Consider the following 7,660-nt stretch of genomic DNA (forward strand, 5'->3'; position numbering starts at 1 on the left):
AGCTTGTTTTGGGTTACCTAAATTAGATTGATTACCGACTGATATACATCTTAAACTGTCCTGGAGACTAGCTACCTCCTACCGGAGTTCAGTCAGGCAAATGTCCTTACACCTTTGAACTCTGTAGACTACAAACTCACAAAGATTTGTACAAGGAGCCATACCTTCATTATAGTTCTCTTTTTAACAAGTGACCTAATACACTTCTTTCAAAACTATTTCAGATTTTGGGGCTCATTCTCATGACTAACAAACCCCTTGTCTAAAGGGACCTATATGTATGCCCAGGAAGTTTATTGACCAATTTAGGAATATATTTTTTAAAAATTTTAAATAAGAAGTTTATTTAAACAACAAGATGTTTGACTTGAAGGGAAAAATATCTAGGATCAATTTCTTTATAGTAATTTATCCCTACTGAGAGACAGAGATTGCCCTACATGTAACAGCTATGTACAAAAAAGTTATAAAATTATCCTTGGTTTTACAATGATAAAAGAAAAACATTGAAATTATCCAATCAAACAAGGTATGCAAAGATTTTTTTGCGGCTTTTTTTTGTTTGTTTGTTAAACAGAGCAAAATAACTTACTGGAATATAAAGATAAAAGTTGAATGAGTATGCCACTAATGGAGAAAAGGGATATTTTCACAGAACCAATTTGTTTTTTCCCCTCCCCATCTCCATTTGATGTTGATCAAAACATACCATCGGCCATTTAGTTAAAAAAAAAATACACATTATGCCTGTGCACATACACCTGTTACTTTATATACAATAAAGGAATGGGGGAAGGGAATCAATGAAGAGAAAAAACTATACTGCAGTAGTCAGGATGTAGATGAACCAAATCTTGGTTTTCTAATTGTGAATGTATTGTTTTCCTTGGGAGCACAGTTCTGGAGTAGAGTTGCAGGTTCTCTTTTTAGTAAACACCACCTGTCTGCTACTGGAATACATCAATTGTATCTTCATCCTCCATTTCCAATTGTGCAGGTGTGTCTGTTTCATTGATTGGTTGCCCATCAAATAGGAATCTGATATGCCTCATTGACAAACCCTGTCATTCACAATAGGCTTTCATTAGTTTACTAAGTGGTGTGTGCCTCTTAATCTTAAATTGCACCACCGAACCATCTTGCCCTGCCACCTTCAAATTAATGTGGTTGTTGTTTTCAGTGTTGACTCCTTCCTTCAGCTTTTCTTCGGCCATGGCGAGTCTAGGGGTCTCCTCAGCCACTGCTTCACAAAAGAGGCACCAGGATGGTCCACTCCAAGGGAAGGGTGAGGGGGAGAGAAGCAGAAGCAGAAGCAGCAGGAGCAGGAGCAGGAGCAGGAAGAGGAAGAGGAGGAAGATGATGATGGTGGTGGTGATGATGAGAAAGAGGAGGAGGAGGAGGAGCACTTAGGAATATTTTTAAAATGCTATTTATAAAAGATGGAAGCAAGAACAAGTATGTTTGTGTATACATACATACATATGTATGTATGTGTGTATATACAAACATATACATTTGTTTATATACATATACATATACATGTACATATACGTGTGTGTGTGTGTGTGTGTGTGTGTGTGTGTGTGTGTGTGTAGCTCCCACTGCTCAAGCCTGTTTGTATAAGACTACTTGATACTTCCTGCCTCTATGGGGAGTGGAGCTGTCCAGAGTTCAGAAGAGGAGTGATCTTAGTTCCTCTGGCTTTACTAGAAAACATACATGATTCCAGGCTTTCTTCAGGGAGAGGTCTTTGGTGGGAAAGAAAGATACCAAGAAAGAGCCAACACATAGAGGAGCTGGCACCTGGCTCATGTCCTGTCTTTGAGATCAATGTTTTGTTTGTATAGAGATCATATTTTTTTTTTTTTTAGTGAGGCAATTGGGGTTAAGTGACTTGCCCAGGGTCACACAGCTAGTTAAGTATTAAGTGTCTGAGGCCAGATTTGAACTCAGGTACTCCTGACTCCAGGGCCGGTGCTCTATCCACTGCGCCATCTAGCTGCCCCGACCATGTTTTCTTTTAATGCTTTTTTTTTCTTTTTCTCTTCCATATTGACCTTCACTTCTAAATTTTTTTATTCTCAATAAATTATTCTCTCTTTTGTTTATTTGGTAAGAATCATTATTGTGAGTTCCAGTTTTTCTACTCTGCTATTTATTTCTTCCACGCAGGCCATAATTTCTGCTTTCATAATTCTATTTTTCTTTTAAACCATTTGGGAACATTCTGCTTTCATTCCATGATCTCTTGGGAATTCTTAGAGTCCTCTCTCTTATTTTCTTTGTCTTACAATATTTATTCATAGATGTCTGGGTTTTCATTTTTGTTTTTAAAGCTGATCTGGAGTCATATTCCCTTCTGTTATTAATGTCATCCTTGTTGGTTTATCTGTATATGTTCAAGGTCTTTAATTGAGTTTTATTCCTTTAAAGATCTTTGATACTGTCAGTCTTTTTTTTTCCCTTATATTCCCCCATTGCTCACTTTTTGACTCCTTCCCGACTGCAATTTCCTTAGAGTCTGGATTTGAAAACCATCTTGGCTTCCTTAAACATTGGGCAGTCTTTGCCCCAAGTGATTTCTTGAGGGGTGGTGGTACAGAACTTGACTTAGCTAGATACTAGGCTTTTTGCTTCAGGCTGATCTGGTGCTTCCACATGAACTCTGGCATCCCACCCTCAATCCCTCTGTTCCTCAGTTTTCCGGCATAGTACTACTTCAGTACTGTGTAATGCAGTCACAACCAGAGCTAGCCCCTGTCTTTTGGTTTTATACAGCACTATGAAGAAGGGAGTGAGATAGAGTTGAATGTTTTTACATACTTGTGCAGTTCTGCCAATGCATGGTGAATAATTGGGGAGAGACTGCTGAGTGATAGGGTTTAGGGATTAGCCTTCTTTGATGTTAGATCATTGGAAATTACCTCTATTTTTAGTGTCCTAAACCATGAAGACAACTGAAATTACTTTATTTCTTGTTTATATTTTGGAGATGTTTGAAAGGTTGGAGAATCAGAGGAAGTTTTGGTTCTCCATCTTGTTGGTTCCTCAGTAGAACTGTAAAAAAGAGAGTTACCCTGGCCCTTTGACTCTGCAAGGGATGCCATACAACTCTGGAACTTCCTGTGAATGGTAACCTTTCTTTGCAGCTCCCTTGTGGATTATTCCCATGAAGTAGGTTGAGTTGGGGCTTAGCTAGGTGAACTTGATCCTGGGACTCTGGCTGCCTATTCTGTGTTGTATTACTTTCCTGAATAGAGGAGATTGAACAATGACCTCAAAATATCTGTGTCAAGACTTGGAGGTGACCTTATGAGTTCAGGTACCTTAATAAATATTTGTTATTTGATTTATCAGTTGATTTTAGATGTTTAGAGTTCTGGGTGCAGTTGGTAGAGGTAACTAGTGACAAGGGAGGTTCCTGCATTAGAGAAGATGACTACTGACAAAAGGAGGAGCCTAAGCTCTGTCCTGGATGGCCAGTAGACATGAACTTTGAAGAGACAGTTTAGAACCAAGGTGAAGTATAACAAAGTTTATTCAGCAGTCCTACTGAATGCTTTGCTCTCTGATGAATTTTAGGCACTGATGCCTGTTTTAAGTCTTTCTGTCACTGCATAATTGTGAAGGTAATGTGTTAAACATTTCTTTTTAGTGAAGGAAATAAAAATTTATCCCATATCTGATTTACATTGTACATTGAGTACATTTCTACACTTTGGGGAGTCGCTAGACATAAAGTCAAATACAAGATTTAAGTAAAAATCTTAAATCATCTTGAGGGATCCTGGGATTAGTGTATAAAAAGCCAAAGATATGAGGAAAAAGAAGGTTTCTTTCTTTAAGGTGGTCAGGCTATCAGACCGTTGGTCTATAAGCATTTATTAAGCTCTTAGGATGTCTAAAGTACTGTGCTAAGTAATGGCAGTACAAATGGAAGCAGAAAGACAGTCTCTGCCCTCAAAGGCTTGCATTCTAATAGAGGAAGACAACATATAATAAATAGGGAGCTGAAAGTAGGGGGAGAGGCAAAGGGAAGGTGCCCAGATCTGGGGCATGGTAGAGAAAGGTCTGTGGAAAATGACAGCAATGAAGCCTGGAGAGAAATGATGACATCCTTGGCCTGGGCCTCCTCCTTAAATGGGAGGAAGCTCCCCTGAGATTGAACCCAGTTACTTTATGAATGCTTCCAGAACAGGTGGAGAGAGAAGGGGTAGTGCCTGAGTCGGGAGGATATGCTTATAAAGAATATATTCTGGGGCAGCTAGGTGGTGCAGTGGATAAAGCACAGGCCCTGGATTCAGGAGGATCTGAGTTCAAATCCGGCCTCAGACACCTGACACTTACTAGCTGTGTGACCCTGGGCAAGTCACTTAACCTTCATTGCCCCACACAAAAAAAGATTATATTCTTATTTTTATAAATTAATTTCCCTCCTTTGTGTACAGGCCTTCAAATCTCATTCTTATTTTCCAAGAGTGACAGTAACACAATATATGGGATTGACTGACTTTGACAGAATAGGCCAGGCAAGTTCCTGGCAATGGTTTTTTTTTTTTTTTTTTTTAGTGAGGCAATTGGGGTTAAGTGACTTGCCCAGGGTCACACAGCTAGTAAGTGTTAAGTGTCTGAGGCTGGATTTGAACTCAGGTACTCCTGAATCCAGGGCCGGTGCTCTATCCACTGTGCCACCTAGCTGCCCCTCCTGGCAATGTTTACTCATTCAGTCAGCAACTTTGGTCTATTGTTTTAGACTTTGTGAGTTGATGCCAAACAATGGATGGAATGCCACTGATGTAGAGGGTGGGTTTAATTGATCAAATTGATTATGAGGCATCCCAAAGAATTACAAGACTCAGTGACTCAGTTTCCCAAGTTTTATTGCAGTACTGTGAGTGATCACAGGGAGACCATCAAGGAGGTTTCTCAATTTGGGAGGTAGAAATTATTATATTTATAGTGAGAAAAAGTAGGTTATCTCCTCATTATCTTAATATCCTCCTTGTGGGAGGTTCATGGAAGGTCTTATCCTAATTTGGAGTTCCTGGGGTCCTAAGACATCCTCCAAGGTGGGTACCTTTTTCTTTGGAGGTGTGTTTTTGGGGTTTACATGTCATACGGTGAACCTAAGGACACATTTGGCCCTTTCTGCGCATGTTAAAAGACATGCTTTAACTTGTCAGACCCAGAGGGTCTCTGTGTTTATATCTCTTAAGATCTGGTTTCTTGGTATCCTGTCATCTAGGAATATTAATGGCTATTAATGGTTAATGATCCCTAGTTACTGTGTTTGTGGATGGTAAGGGTTGATAGGGACAAACCCACTTGGGTACTGTAAGAACACAAACCTTAGTTTCTCTGTTAACCCTTTTAGGTACTATTGATAGGTTACGTTAACCCTTTTAGTCTCCTCCATCACCACCATCCAGTATTTCCAGGGGCTACTAGGCATTGCTGCTTTCTACCATGCTAACCCTCTGTTGTACCCCACTCCCACCCCCACAAAAATAGAGTGAGCCAAAGTCACGAATATTTAATAACTGCTTTTTTTGTTTTTAATTTACAATACCATAGCATCATATATAGTACGTATAGGAAATTAATTTACATTATGTCTGAAAAAAAATCAAATCTTGTAAATGGCAAAAAAATAGAGAAAAGTAATTTTCAAAAATTTATTAAAACATCAGACCCCATTGTGACTTTTAGCCCACCCTGTATATAAGGTTCAGGTTACTTTATGTATCACTGCAAATGCTGAATTGTTCCCTAGGATAGCCCACTCTTGGTGATTCTCAGAAAAATGGTAAAAAAAATAAGCTCAATTCATTGTCCATATATTGGAGGTGGGTTGGGATACAATGGCCAAGGAATAGATTGCTAGGTTGGGTGGTATATATTGCAAAGATATTGAAAGCCCTGAGACTGCAATAAAGCTGTGAAGGCCTTTTTGGAATCCTGAAACACCAATCAATTGGTCTCTGGTGATATCACTGATTGGATTAGCATCCTGGTCAGGGGGATGCAGTTGTACAAGGAATCTAACAAATAGATGGGGCAGGGTAGGGTTGCAAGCTGGCTCTACTTGAAACTGTTGTGATAACCAGCTTTGCATGGACGACATTGGAGTGAGTGGCACTCCTTTGTGTTATAGTACCACAAAAATGCAAGATATATCAGAACAAAAACAAAACAAAACAAAGACAACCAATGCTGTACTTGCTGGGTATGCTTTGGTAAAATGGTACTGATCATTAAAATGGGAAACCCTGAGTATACATGAATTACAATGAAAATGTAAATGCTTTTCTTAGGCCATAAACAAAACTGAAATCAGACTTTACCAGTTACAGAAGACTTTACAGCACTTTTTGTCAATGACATTCTTAGCTTCAAATTATACAATAACCCATTGCAGATTCTAATGCAGGCCAATCATAAAAGATAACTGCACAGCCAAATTCAAAACAGATGAAACAAGAATGGAAACTGAGGAGTTAATTTAAATATGAACAGGGGAAAGGCTGAAGAAAAATCTTTGGAAATCATTGAAAATCCCCATATATGCAGCAGGATTTTTTGTGATAGCAAAGAATTGGCAACAAAGTAGGTGGCCACAAATTGAGGAATGGTTAAACAAATTGTGGCACCTGAATGTAATGGGATATTACTGAATTATAAGAAGTGACAAATGTGACAAATATACATGAATGATGCAGAGTGAAATAAGCAAAGCCAAGAAAACGATGACTTACAACAAAGTAAATGGAAAGAGCTACCGCACACAACAAAATGAGTGCTGCAAAATTATAAAGAATGAGCATGGCTCAAAAGAAGAAACATGAGAAAATACCTCATTCTATGAAGAGGTAAGAGACCACTGTAATGATTGGAATGACGCCACCTGCTGGAGACTTACTGTAGAAAAGCTATGCCATGAGGTGAACGTCTCTGAGGGCAAGACCATGGATCTTATCTTTGGCATCAGAAAGTGACGTTTGCTGGTGGGAGGAAGAAGGGGGAGCCGGGTGCTCTGACTCGCTCTCTTTCCTTTGGACTCTGGTGGAGAGTGGAGCTAGAAATGTGCTCTCCCTTTAATAGATAGATGAATGTAGGCCTTTCTCTCTCTCTTTACCAAATTCTTATTCTCCTTAATAAATGCTTAAAAGCCTAACTCTTGCTAAAGCTTATAATTTATTGGTCGACCACTCATTAGATATTTTAGACAGACTAGCTAGAATTTTAGCCCTTAACACCAACAAGGTGTATATATTGCACAAATTTTCAGATGTTTTCAATAACTTAATCAGTCTGATTTTTTTCCCCTTTTTACTCTCTCTGTGTTTCTGTATCTCTGCTCTCTCTCTCTCTCTCTCTCTCTCTCACTCACTCACTCACTCACTCTCTCTCTCTCTCTCTCTCTCACACACACACACACAAACATACACACAATACTATTTGTTATAGAAGATGGTTCTGTAGGAGGGGTAATGACAGAGATACTACAGGATTTTGTGTTGATATAAAAATATTTAATAAAAACTATTTTTAAGAAAGAAAAGAATTGAAAATTGATACTTGAGACAGTATCCAGAGATGTTAACTAATAATGAAATGGAAAGCAAAAATCAGTGTCTCAAATTGTTTTGAAAAGGAAATG

The 7,660-nt window shown here is 38.8% G+C and overlaps 1 pseudogene; it reads right to left on the bottom strand.

Moving 5' to 3' along the window:
• Positions 1–926: 926 nt before the first annotated feature.
• On the bottom strand, positions 927–1,397 carry LOC122742977 (annotated as a pseudogene).
• Positions 1,398–7,660: the final 6,263 nt, after the last annotated feature.

This window comes from Dromiciops gliroides, chromosome 2 (assembly GCF_019393635.1).
Source record: "Dromiciops gliroides isolate mDroGli1 chromosome 2, mDroGli1.pri, whole genome shotgun sequence".
Lineage (NCBI taxonomy): Eukaryota > Metazoa > Chordata > Mammalia > Microbiotheria > Microbiotheriidae > Dromiciops > Dromiciops gliroides.